General features: G+C 45.4%; 1 protein-coding gene across 21 annotated transcripts in view; it reads right to left on the reverse strand.

The window, feature by feature from the left end:
- Positions 1-14,117, reverse strand: part of gas7b (growth arrest-specific 7b) — a 718,490-nt gene that overhangs the window by 692,131 nt on the left and 12,242 nt on the right. For 13 of the 21 annotated variants that reach the window (XR_013499141.1, XR_013499136.1, XM_078225370.1 and 10 more), the window contains one exon: positions 3,252-3,289. The gene's annotated coding sequence lies outside the window, so the exon portion shown is untranslated. Of the gene's footprint in view, positions 1-3,251; positions 3,290-3,466; positions 3,645-5,629; positions 5,694-14,117 lie in introns of those variants that run through there. The other 8 variants (XR_013499144.1, XR_013499137.1, XR_013499139.1 and 5 more) reach the window with 2 other exon arrangements.

Genomic DNA, 14,117 nt, shown 5'->3' on the forward strand with positions numbered 1-14,117 from the left:
TGAGATCCGACCCAACATGATGGACTCATCAGCAAATTTGAAAATGGAGTTGGAGTGGAATTTGGCCACCTAGTCATAAGTGTATTAAGGAGTTTAGTAAGTAAATAAAGGCAAAATACAGGTTATCTTTAACTTAACTGAATCACTCTTTCTTGCACATTCAATGACGCTTGAACTACAAACCAGGGCAATAAGTATCTTTACACACGAGATGGTTAACTATGGCACGGAATCAGGAGATGGAGTTTGATAGTTGAATACATAATCTGATTGATGGAAGATGGGAGACACCATAAAAAGTTGCATAAACAATTTGAAAATGTCAAATTTTATGAAGCTCTGCAAGAAGAAATCCACCTGATCAGTGACGCCTTTCACTCTGCAAAGGTTTCAGAAACAGATGTGAATCAAATTCACAGTCATTTGATCAGTCTCCAGATGCCATGAATAACCAATGCAGCCATCCCAAAATAGACTGTACTATCTGCCAAAGCAATGTAAAATTAATCAGCCATTCGCCAATACTGAACAGAAATAATATTGAACAATAGGAGAATTGTTTGTTCTGGGCTGATTAAACATTTCCGACAACAAATGTATGGGGAGCAATTCTCCCCAAAAAATTGTAAGTGTTGAATTCACATAAAAACTGCAGTAAATCACACTGAATTTTTCACCAGGAGTTTCAAAATGAATCTCACAATCTCCCACACACAGCGCACTGCAGAGAGTACTTGCGTGAATCACGCTGAAAATCTGTGGGCCCGTTGGAGAGGCCGGTAGGAAAGCACTGAGCGGGCCACTGCGCATGAGCCGATCTGTCAGCGCCGAGATCGGCACATGTGTAAATGGCCCCTGTCTGCTGGCCTCCCAATTGCTGGCCAACCCCGCGACCCCCACATTGCTGGCCCTCCCAGCCCGATTTCTGGCTCCTTGGATGTGTCCGGGCCAGCCTCGTCCCGCCGCCCCCCCCCACCCAACACCCCCCCCCCATAAAAACAGTGCAGCGGGATGGGAGAATCGCCCCCATTGTCTTTTATGCGTTTCTTTGCAGTTCTTTCCAGATAACTTACCTGTTCTGAGCTGATAGCTTTCCATTTAAAAGATGTTTGTATGAAATTGGTATCAATCTCACCATGCTGTTTCTCGCAATACAGAATATAACTCCAATGTTGAATCTATTTAAAAAGTTTATTTCTCCCATATTCAGATGGAAAATTTTAATCTGCCATTGACATTTAAACATGGAACAAGGTCAGTCGTAAATCTTAACATCCAATGGTTGGTTCTAACTCCCCTTATCAGATTTTCCTAACTACCTCAGCGACTCCAAACCTGTTTGAGTCCCCATTTCTTTGGTTTAGGGTCATACAGCTGTCACTACATGAGGCAATTCAGCTCAAGCAGTGTTCATTATGGTGTCACCTGGTTACTTTTAACTAGGCCTACATTTTGAGTCCATTGAGCGCACGCACTGGGTGGACCAGAACTGAAAGCGAAGTGCATTTCCTGAATGCAATTTCACTCTCCTTGACCAATGAACAGGCAGCCAACATGAAACGTGCACTGGGAAAGGCACAGCACTGCTGAGGGAGCGGGAAGAGGTTAGATAGGCACTGAGAAAAGAGAGGGTGCAGGCTGCTACTTCTACTGGGATACCTCAAGGTGGACAGTTGTATGGTTCTGTCACAGGGAGCTGCAAGCCTCTCAAAATTAAGTGATGAAAAGTGCGGCAAACTGTGTCTATGCAGCACAGTCAAACACCTGACAGCAATCTTCAGATCCCAGACATCTCATCCTCCGGATAGGGGCTGAAGCAAAAATATAAATGCCACCTGGCCGATAAACTCATCGACCATAAAAGTGGATGTGCCAAGTGGAATTGATTTTATTTGACTCCTTAACGGGTTTAACTAGGTTTGTAATTGCCGGCAGATGCACTTTCGATTGCTGAGCAGGCCCGCTGAACAAAATGTGGCACAAGTGGACGATGAGGTCAAGACGTGCGCCTAATATCTATTGAAACAATTTCACATGCTGTTGTGTTGAATCTTGGGTGGTCGGGGGGTGAGGGGATCAGATCAGGCCTTGGGGAATTGGGTGGATCGGGCCAATTGGTGTGGGGGTGGCTGGGTTGGCCTTTGAGGGGTGGGGGAGATCAGATCAGAACTTGGGGCATGGGTGTGTGGGTTATGAGGTTGAATCTCGGGAGGGAGATGGGCAAATCGGGCCTTGAGAGGAGAGGAAGGAGGTCTGGCCGGGCCTTGTTGTGTGGAGGGCTCCAACTGCTCGGGCTGTGTCTTCTCATGGGGATGGAATAGGAGAGACGTACAGATGGGTGTCACCTGGGGGTTCAGGATATAAGGGGATTCCTGCGGGTGGGTGGAAAGTGGGGATTTGGTGCACATTTTGCAATAGTTAGAAGTGGTTCTAATTCTTCATACTAGTTCGAGATAAAACAATTGGAACCGTCCAAAGTTTGTGACTTAAATTGCAATTTTCGGATGATTCTAGTGCAAGGAAATTGATTGTTGAAGTTTGCACTTTGCGACCAATTGCCATGACCTGCGTACTTCGGGGGGAGGGGGGTTACTTAGTGGAGGCTTGGAATACGTCCTCAGATACCACACCCTGGAGCTCAGAAGATAGGGACTAATGTTTTACTTTAATAACATTGCAAAAGGAATAAGAACATTGAGGGAGAAAATGTCACCTGTGCATAATTTTTTCAACCTCATGATTCCTTCTGCCATCAGCTGCCTCAACCCTAATTCTCTTCCCTGCCTCTTTGATATCTGCCCGCATCTCATGTCAGTTCATGGGTGTCTAATTTTGTTTGATAAGGCTCCTCATTAAAGGAGCTATATAAATATATTGTAATGTATTGACAACACAGATTTAGACTTACCGCCTTTGAGGATAAGACAAGTATTTATGGGTCATTACATTTCAACCTCTGTATTAATTTAAGAAGAAAAAAGCTGAGTGTTATGAACAGATGAATACATAATACTATGTGCCCCGATTAAATGTCATTGAAATTGACATCTGATATCTTGTGCACGTCATTTCTGAATTAGTTGCTTGTCGTAAGGTATTGAATGACAACCGGGGTACAGTGAATAACGAGCTCCTTCCCTTATATTGAATAATCAGCATTTACAATCAAATTCAACTTTAAGATGATCGATTAAGGCTTGTTTTCACTTTACGCTAAATAGATTAGATTCTGCTATATTATCATCTCTTACCTTGATGAATTCAGCCTTTAAAAGGTGCACAACGGCCACTGTTACAAAAGAAGAGAAAAGAGACAGGTGAATCATCTGTCTATCATTTCTGAAAGCGGAAAGTACTATTTAGAAATTATACAATATGGTGCACAAAGTCATTACATATTAAACGAGGTCCTCACAAATATAAACATTTCAATATTTTAAGTACCACAAGATGTCTAAATAAATACCTCAAAATCACAAATCTCATTCAGAGCGATACTCTAATATCATGAGTACCCTCATAAGCGTGAAGAAAGTTAATGACAAAGAGACAAGATGGTCGGACTCCAGAAACATTCGATGCTCTGTCTGACAACTTATATACACATATTTTTCTGCCTCCACAGCAGTTTCATTCCCATTTGATATGTGAAAAGCCTGACCAGCAGATTTAGTTATTACATGAACTCTCGTGTTCTCACATCAGGATAAAATTAGAGAAGCAATGTCAGTAGTTTTGTGTGGAAATAATCCTGTCCTCATCAAATGTCTCCAGAACTGACCATGTCCAGCTCATGTGGCAATATTTTACGAAGTGCAAAATCTTGATGAGGTTGAAACTTTAAGACAAGTAGCTTTTCCTTAGCCATTACAAAGTGTAAATAAACTTAATTAAATTCATTCCCCCAAAAAACCTTGAGATATAGAAACTTAGTAATACCTTAATTATTACCATTGATCTGATAGCAAGGTTTGACACTTTTTTTCAATTAAATGATATTTAACTGTGGTTTATATTATTAATGAAAAAAAATCAACCCAACCCTAGGATTTCACATGGATTATATGCCAAAATGTGAGTTGTGGCAGTTTTCCAATGAATTTTGAATCTTTTTTCATCAAATTGTATTGCAAGTCCTAATTAAATTGTAAAAACCGTTTTGGGAATGGAACTGATTTATTTGACGTTTAAGTTATAGAGTCCGGACAGTGCAGAATGCGACGATACGGTCCATCGGGTCTGTGCCAACTCTTCGAAAGAGCATCTTACCCAGGCTCACCCGCCCACCACACCGCCCTATACCTGTAACCGCATGCATTTACCATGACTAATCCACCTAAACTATATATCTTTTCGACACTAAAGGGCAATTTAGCATGCCCAATCCACCTAACCTGCACATCTCTGCAGGAGGAAACCAGAGCACTGGGAGGAAACCCATGCAAACATGGGGAGAACGTACAAACTCCACACAGTCACCAAGGCCAGAATTGAACCCGGGTCCCTGGCGCTGTGAGGCAACAATGGTAATCACTGTGCCACCATCAACATGTTATCATTTCCATTAATAAATGAATGGATTACTTATGACTTACTGGCATTCCATAATTCATCCATGCCTTTTCTGTGAGTTAGTGTGTGAAGGGGCAAAGAGTCAAGTGGAGTGTAGATAATTTGGCATTTTCATTAGTGAAGCCATTTTAAAATGAGAAAATGCAATAAAGACAATTATTAAACTATCAATTTAAATTATGAAGAGAAATTGTATATTTTAACACAATTTCTAATAGTACAATGAGTTACTCTATAAAAGTATATTTGCGGAAGTTATGTGAAGTAGGAGCTTGAGATTGAAGAAACAGCTCAGGCGAGACATGCCTTACAATCAAATTCCTCATCATTATCTGTGTAAAATTGGCATGACTGGATGGGGTTGAGTGGGATGTCTCACATAGTCATGTATCCCTCCAAGTGTGGCATTAAACTACTTTCTGGAAACTAATTATTGGGCACTAGCCTGACAGTTGCACAGTTGGTAAACCCATCCTGTTGCCACAGGAAACATTAACTTTGGGCCATTTAAATGTTAGTGCTGGAAGAGGGCAGGTAGTAAATATGTCAACCTCTTGTAGTGGTGAGGAGTCTGAGCATTAAAGTAAGAGTTCTTGGTTTTCCACTGGCAATCTTACAATGTTTATTTTTAGTTTTCTGCAACTAAATCATCAAAATGCATCCGAAATAATTTTGAATTGATGTGAAAATGGTAGCATGACAACAGTGGCAGTGATTCCTAATGTTGACATGGGCATTCTTGTTAACGTAAGATGCAAAGCAGTTTGTGTTGACAATTGAACTGTACATCTGGCATGATTCAATGCCTTTAAGAAAGCAGAGCATGTCAGAAATGCAACGTAAAGTTCTAGAAGAAAAACTTCCGACAAAATAGGATATAAAATGATAAATAATGCTTGAATTTAGAACGCCGCATTCAACACCACAATAATTGAATGGAAGAAATAAATTATCACGAAAACTACTTGTTGGCTAACATGAAAAATGTTAATCTCCATGTACTCGTGGATGTGAACACAATAACAGCAGAAAAAAATATTTTAATTGAACAAATTACCATAATGAATTAAATCTCGACAGAAACAGAAAATGCAGGTAAATCTCAGCAAGTCTAACAGCATCTGCAGAGAGAGAACAGAGAGAAGAATCATCCAGACTTGAAATGTTAACTTTGTTCGTTCTCCACAGATGCTGCCAGACCTGCTGGGATTTTGGGCATTTTCTGTTTTTCTTTCAGATTCCAGCATCCACAGTAATTTGTTTTTTAACCAACAGTTCTATATGGTTTATTTTCTTTCTCCGTCTATACTTGTCATGGATTGCTCCATTTATGGCCTAATGGGGTATTGTTGGGTGTCATTGTGACCTGTTTACAGGAAAATGCAATATTATTTTTGATGCTGCTGTTACACGATCCATTAAATCTTACTGGATTAAATTTGGCACGATAGTGTAGAGATCAGGAAGTCACCCAATCAACAAATCATATACTTAAATCTATAATTTTATTACATAGTATCCAGGGGAAGATACATAAATACTTTGCACGTGTTATTTTTATTTAAATATTATGTTGCATAGTTGCTGGATACCTTCATCTCAGAGAAGTGTTATATTTCAGTCTGAAGTGTAAACACGTATTGCTGATGTTAATACGAGCCCAAGTATTTGCACCATCCACATTCTGGAGGATAACGTAACATAATCCTTCAAGGAGTATTTGGAGATTATAAAGCGTTGCTTGTTCATGAAGCAAATCTATTCATCCTTTCCAAAAGTTGCAGGTGCATTAAAAATGATATTATGTAAATCTATGTTCAAGACATTTTTAAATGTAACTATTAATATCCTTCAACTTAAGTTTTTAGATTAAATAATGCCTTCATTCTTCAATCTCCTTTCACCATGTGCTATTCTGTAATCAAAAGGATAATTGCATTTCAAAAAAAAAAATCAGCTTTATGTCTGAGGCTATCGTGAAAGGTCTAATTCTAGGTTTGGGATTTCCCTTCATAACAATTAATCAACCAAGGATTAATAAGACAAGGATCATTGGCTACCATCAATAGCCAATATTAGTGTACTACAGTATTGGTAGGAGTTTACTTTCTTGATATTTTTAAAATTAACATGGGGAACTGATTCACTCTTTTCACAAAAACATGCATTCATTTAAAAGCAAAATACTGCGGATGCTGGAATCTGAAACAAAAACTGAAGATGCTGGAAAATCTCAGCATGTCTGACAGCATCTGTGGGGAGAGAATTAATTTGCATTAATGTGTTTGTTTTCCATTCCAGTTCAACATGCTCACAAAATAGTTTTATGTTTTGCTCATTGCTGCAACTATGTGCTTAGCTAATCTACAACAGAGCATTTAATCAAGAAAAACCAGCAATAATGCCACTGGACTGTCAATTAACCTGCATAATATACACATAAATGCTAGACGTAATATTCAGCACATCAATTAAGCTGACAAGTCAAATGAATGTGAACTGAAGAGGACAAGGATATCCAAAAAAACCCAGATAATATTTGCAAATGGCCTCAAAAGCAGGACAACTCCAATCCTGCCAATTATCAAACTGTCATTCTATTCTCAATCATCAGCAAAGTAATGGAAGGTGTTAATGACAATGCTGTCAAATGGTGATTTCTCACCAATAACCTGCTCATTTAAGGTCATTTTAAGGTCAAGAGAACATGGCTCCAGACTTCATTGCAGTCTTGGTCCAAACATGGACAAAAAAGGTGAATTCTAGAGATGAGGTGAGACAGTGCCCTTGATATCAAGCCAGCACTTGACCAAGAGTGGCATCAGGAAGCCCTAGTGAAACTGAATTCAATGGGACTCAAAGGAAAACATTTTTAACTGCTTGGAATCATGCCTAACTCAAGGGAAGATGGTTGTGGTTCTTGGAAGCCAAGCATCTTAGCCCTAGAACATTGCTGCGGGTGCACCTCAGGGTAGCATCTCGCACCAATCATCCTCAGCTGCTTCATTGATGAAATTTGCTCTTATCACAAGGTCACACGCAAGTTCCCTTTATCGTGAACCAAAGGAAAAATCAATTTCTGCGGCTTACAGTCTGGTAGTCTTCACCTTGGAACCTACAACTAGTTTCAGGCTTAAGAACCCCTGCTCACTGCTTCCCATTGGGCGAGCCTCCACTCGCTCAATAAGGCAGCTCCACAAAGCCCTCGGTCTATTAATGATCCTCCAAGGCCTTTGTGGCCATCATAACTTTCCTCCACCTTAGGTCCCTGTTTCTCACAGCACCTCCACTGCGAGGATGTCCTTTTTGGTGCTTGGTGCTCGAGCGGATGTCCGTTGAAGGCAGGGCTGGGCCAGGTGACTTATATCGAACAGGGGACCTTCTACTTTGGTGGAAATGTCTTGGAGTTACTGAAGCAGGTTCCTCCTCAAGTTCTGCTTCAACACGGAAGTCTGTTTCTTCAGCCTCCATCTCAGAGTCTGTAACTTTGCTATCTGGAGGGACCAACGTGGAGTCAGTTTCAAGCTGAGGACTGGCACTGATAGCGGCTACCTCCATGGCCGGTGGAAGGGCGCTTCGGGCAAGGATTCCCTGGCCCTGAGGTGATCCAAGTACCCTGAACTTTGACTTTGTAAAATACTGGTCCGGTTTGTTCCATAATGATCCCAGGGACTCATGTTTCTTACATGAATCAGATCACCTGTTGCAAACGTTCTTTCTGCCCTTGTGGAATTGAAGTTTCTTTTTTTGGTTTTCCTGTTGGGACTCCACCTTCCCTGCCAAATTCTGAATAATAGAGTAAATCTGGTACAAAGCCATTGTCCCACCAACATCTATGCTGGAGCAACACCTGTTGTGGTGTGCGGTGTGGTCTTTAATTGAGCAATAATTGTGCCAGTTTAGTCTCCCTGGATGCCACCGGTGTTTCTTCATACCTGATGCGCGTTATCACACACGAGGCTTGAAATGCTCAAGGAAATAATGGCTTTATTTACTATTACAACGAAGCTACCATGTATAGTACACGATCCCAGACTGAGGGGTCCCAGACAGAGCAGTGATCTTTATACCTCTCCCAGGAGGCGGAGCCCGACTGGGATGTACCATAATAACTATAATACAGGTGTAACAGCCCAACCCTAACCCCAACAGCAACAAGTAGAACAACCCATCCCTAACCCCAACAGCAACATATATACATACTCGTAGTACTGGCCAGACCCTGGCTCAGTACTACCTAGTGGGAACCAACGATGGTTCACCACATTCACCCCTCCTTTGAAGACAGGCCGGCGGGGTACAAAAAAATAGAATAATTTGTCATCAGTCTATAAGTTCAGACGGTCAGGGGGACCGCACCGTCGTGACATCCTCAACACCGGTGATAACACCGGAGTAGGCACTCGCGGTGGCGTTCTCCTCAAGGCGATGTCCAACGGTTCCTCCACAGTCTCACGGGCCGGCTGACCCCGAGGTGATGATAATCCGTTGAGTTCCGACACGCCCTGAAGTGGTGACCATCTCCTGGACTCAGGCAAGCTGTACACGGGAGTAAAAGGGTTAAGTAATGGTCCCGATGCTGCCCGCGTCGTGTCAGGAAGAGAAACAATAGTTGGGGGGTCTCTAACAGGAGGTATGGGAGCGACAGGGGTTTCTACGTCCCCTGCTGGCGCCAGGTCTCGAATCGAGACCGTGTCCTCTCGCCCGTTAGGGTATGCCACATAGGCATACTGAGGGTTGGCGTGGAGGAGATGGACCTGTTCGACCAACGGGTCGGACTTGCAGGCCCTTACATGTCGCCGCAGGAGGACAGGTCCTGAGTACGTCAACCAAGACGGTAATGAGGTCCCAGAGGAAGACTTCCGAGGGAATGAAAACAGCCTCTCATGAGGAGTAGCGTTGGTTGCCGTACACAGGAGTGAGCGTATGGAATAGAGCGCATCAGGGAGCACCTCTTGCCAACGGGAGACTGGAAGGCTTTTTGACTTCAACGCCAGTAAGACAGCCTTCCAGACTGTAGCATTCTCACGTTCCACCTGTCCGTTACCCCTAGGGTTGTAGCTCGTGGTTCTACTAGAGGCAATCCCGTATGAGAGCAGGTATTGCCTCAAGTCATCGCTCATGAACGATGAGCCCCTATCGCTGTGAATGTAGCAGGGGTACCCGAACAGAGTAAAAAGATCACGGAATGCCATGATAACCGTGGCAGCGGATGTATCAGAGCAGGGAATAACAAAAGGGAATCTCGAGTACTCATCAATGATGTTGAGGAAGTACACATTCCGATCTGTTGAGAGAAGGGGGCCCTTAAAGTCGACACTCAGTCTTTCGAAGGGACGAGTGGCCTTGACTAGTTGTGCCCGGTCAGGTCGGTAAAAGTGCGGTTTGCATTCCGTGCATACCCGACAACTTCTCGTTATGGACCTGACATCCTCCACCGAGTAGGGCAGATTGAGGGCTTTTACGAAGTGGTAGAGCCGAGTGACCCCAGGATGGCATAGGTCATTATGGAGAGCCTGCAAACGGTCCTCCTGTATACTGGCGCATGTTCCACGCGACAGGGCATCCGAGGGCTCCTTGAGTTTCCCTGGACGATACATGATGTCGTAATTATAGGTGGAGAGTTCGATTCTCCACCTCAAGATCTTGTCGTTCTTGATCTTGCCCCGCAGCGTGTTATTGAACATGAACGCCACGGACCGCTGGTCCGTGATCAGGGTGAACCGTTTTCCCGCCAAGTAATGGCTCCAATGCCTGACGGCCTCCACAATGGCTTGGGCCTCCTTTTCCACCACTGAATGTCGAATTTCGGGGCCTTGGAGGGTGCGGGAAAAAAAGGCGACGGGCCTGCCCGCCTGGTTAAGTGTGGCGGCCAGGGCGAAATCAGATGCATCGCTCTCCACCTGAAAGGGGATGGACTCATCAACAGCGTGCATCGTGGCTTTCGCGATGTCGGCTTTTAGTTTATCAAAGGCCAATCGAGCCTCTGGTGTTAGGGGAAAAGAGGTGGACTTGATGAGCGGACGGGCTTTGTCCGCGTAATTGGGAACCCACTGTGCGTAGTAAGAGAAGAAGCCTAAGTATCTTCTCAGTGCTTTTGCGCTAGTGGGCAGGGGAAGTTCAAGGAGGGGACGCATACGGTCTGGATCAGGGCCAATGACCCCGTTTTCCACCACGTATCCGAGGATGGCTAAACGACGCGTACGAAATACACACTTCTCCCTGTTGTAGGTCAGATTCAGGCGAGATGCAGTGCGTAGGAACTTAAGGAGATTTGTGTCGTGGTCCTGTTGGTCATGGCCGCAGATGGTGACGTTATCCAGGTACGGGAAGGTAGCCCGCAGTCCGTTCTGGTCCACCATTCGGTCCATAGCACGCTGGAAGACCGAGACCCCATTGGTGACACCAAAAGGAACACTGAGAATGTGATACAAGCAACCATCCGCCTCAAAAGCCGTGTATTGTCGGTCCTCTGGGCGAATGGGGAGTTGGTGGTAGGCAGACTTGAGGTCTATGGTGGAGACCACCCGGTACTGCGCAATCTGGTTGACCATGTCAGATATGCGCGGGAGGGGATACGCATCCAGCTGCGTGTATCTATTAATGGTCTGACTATAGTCAATGACCATCCGGGGTTTGTTCCCACTCTTGACCACCACGACCTGCGCTCTCCATGGACTAGCGCTAGATTGTATGGTCCCTTCCTTGAGGAGCCGCTGAACTTCAGATCGAATGAAGATCCGATCCTCAGCGCTGTAACGCCTACTCTTAGTCGCGATGGGCTTGCAGCCTGGCACAAGATTCTGGAACAGGGAGGGTGTGGTAATCTTCAGCGTCGAGAGGCTACAGGCGGGGTGCGTTGGGCAATTTGGAAGCTGCTGTTCTCCCACTGAAAGCGGAGGGAGTGGCCCACCGTACTGTAGGGTTACACTCTTCAAGTGGACCATGAAATTTAGTCCGAGGAGTATTGGCGCGCAAAGGTGTGGTAACACCAGGAGCTTGAAGTGCTCGTAAACCGTGCCCTGCACCGTTAAATTTACCATGCAACTCCCTAGCACGGTGACAGACCGGGACCTTGATGCCATCGAAATCGTCTGTTTGACAGGTTGGATCTGGAGGCCACACTGCTTCACAGCGTCTGGGTGAATAAAACTCTCCGTGCTCCCGCTGTCAAACAGACAATAAATCAAGTGTTTGTTTACCTGAATGTCCATCATAGACTTGTCGAGTCTGTGAGGCTTGGCCTGGTCCAGGATGATCGACACCACCGTTGGTTCGTGAGCACCACTGCAGGCAGCTGAGATAGATGAAGATGACCCCTGCTGGTCGTTCGCGGTCGGTGCTGACCAATATGGCTGCTCCCATAGGTCGCACGTGGGTGATGGCGCCAAAATCAGCGACCCCTGGTGGTCGCGCATCTCTTGCGACTCCGTCGACTGTAATGGCGACGTCCTGGCCTCGCACGTGGACGAAACCCTCGACGATACCGACGACGAAGAACCGGGCTCCGGGGAGTTACAGGCCGCACTGCTGTTCCTGGAAGTAAGTTTGGATCGGCATACCTTCGAATAGTGCCCCTTCTTACCGCAGGCGGAGCACAACACAGCTTTAGCGGGACATCGCTGCCGAGAGTGCTTCACTCCCCCACAGAAGTAACACCGCGGGCCGCCCGGAGCTGCTGCCGTCGTCAGGCCCGTGTGTGGGCATGCCATCACGCAGCTTTTCGAACCCGAGGGACGAGGAGGGATCAGCGACTGCTCCTGCCACGTTGTCTTCACGTGGTCTTCGGGATACAATACTAGGCTTTTGGAGGCCGTCTCCAACGTATCCGCTAGTTCTATCGACTTAGTGAGATCAAGATTACCTTGCTCCAACAGTCTGAGTCGGATATAAGATGATCCGATTCCCGCCACAAACGCATCTCGAGCGAGGTCGTTCATGTTCTGGTCTGCCGACACTGCTTTGCAGTTACAGCCCCTGGCTAGCTGTAGGAGCTCGTTCGCGTACTCTTCCGTCGTTTCGCCGGGCTGCCGTTGTCGAGTGGCTAAGAGGTATCGAGCATGCATCTCGTTTGGCGGTTTAATGTAATGCTTCTTAAGAAGCTCGAGGGCCCTTGTGTAGTTGGTGGCCGCACGGATCGCGAGATATACGGTGTCGCTTACCCTCGTGTGGAGGACCCGGAGTCTGTCGTCGTCTGTGGTGACCGCTGCGGAGGCTGCAAGGTAGTCCTCAAAACATTTCAACCAGTGGTCGAAGGTGTTAGAGGCGCCCGCCGCACGTGGATCCAGTGTAAGACGTTCGGGTTTTAACATTTGCTCCATACTCTATGTATCGTTTTCTTTTTTTTTAACGACGAGAGTTTAATTAATAGTAAATAAAATTGATGCGCGTTATCACACACGAGGCTTGAGATGCTCAAGGAAATAAAGGCTTTTATTTACTATTACAACGAAGCTACCATGTATAGTACACGATCCCAGACTGAGGGGTCCCAGACAGAGCAGTGACCTTTATACCTCTCCCAGGAGGCGGAGCCCGACTGGGATGTACCATAATAACTATAATACAGGTGTAACAGCCCAACCCTAACCCCAACAGCAACAAGTAGAACAACCCATCCCTGACCCCAACAGCAACATATATACATACTCGTAGTACTGGCCAGACCATGGCTCAGTACTACCTAGTGGGAACCAACGATGGTTCACCACAATACCATATTTGAAGGTTTGATCCGTCTGTTCTGCCAATCCATTTGACGACGGGTGATATGGTGCAGTCCGGACATGTCAGATACCATTGGAGAGCATGAAGTTCTGGAATTCACCGTTCATGAAGGCCATGCCATTATCTGAAACCAGGAAGGACTTCCAGTGTCCCACGTGTGCAACAGCTTTGCTGCAATTTCTCAATCGTAGCCTGAGCAGTTATGTGGAGCTCATGCGATGCACCTCCAACCACATGCACTGTGCGTCCACCATGATTAAAACCACAGAACCTGCAGAGGGACCTGAAAAGTCTGCATGTACTCACACCCTTGGCCTGCCAGTACACCTCCATGGATGTTGGCAGCCCTAGGGTGGTCGATTCAAATCTTAAAGGCACAAGTCACATTGCTTTACCAAGTCTATGCTGTTGGAAACAAGACCAGGACACCGAATGGGTGGCCATTATGTGCTTCCTTTAATGTTGGACATCATCCAGGGGGCGGAACAATTACTTGAACCCCCAAAGGACGATTCCATCTCCCACATTAAGTTTGGACTCCTTGGTGAGGTAGGGTTTCATTTCTTCGGAGGGTCATTTTTGGAATCCCCCATGTAGGATCATGTGCCTAATTTTGGATAAGGTTGGGTCTTCTTAGGTCCAGGCTTTGATCTGCCTTGCTGACACTGTCAAGGTCTCCATAAAGTTCAGGGTTATCACAACTTTTTCTATTGCTGGTAAGGGAGCCAGGCCTCTGGGCAACGGGAGGCAACTCAGTCCGTCCGCATTAGCTATCCGGGTTCTGGGATGGTGTTCTAGAGTATGCTCGTAGGCTGCCG

Source organism: Mustelus asterias, chromosome 12 (genome assembly GCF_964213995.1).
Source record: "Mustelus asterias chromosome 12, sMusAst1.hap1.1, whole genome shotgun sequence".
Lineage (NCBI taxonomy): Eukaryota > Metazoa > Chordata > Chondrichthyes > Carcharhiniformes > Triakidae > Mustelus > Mustelus asterias.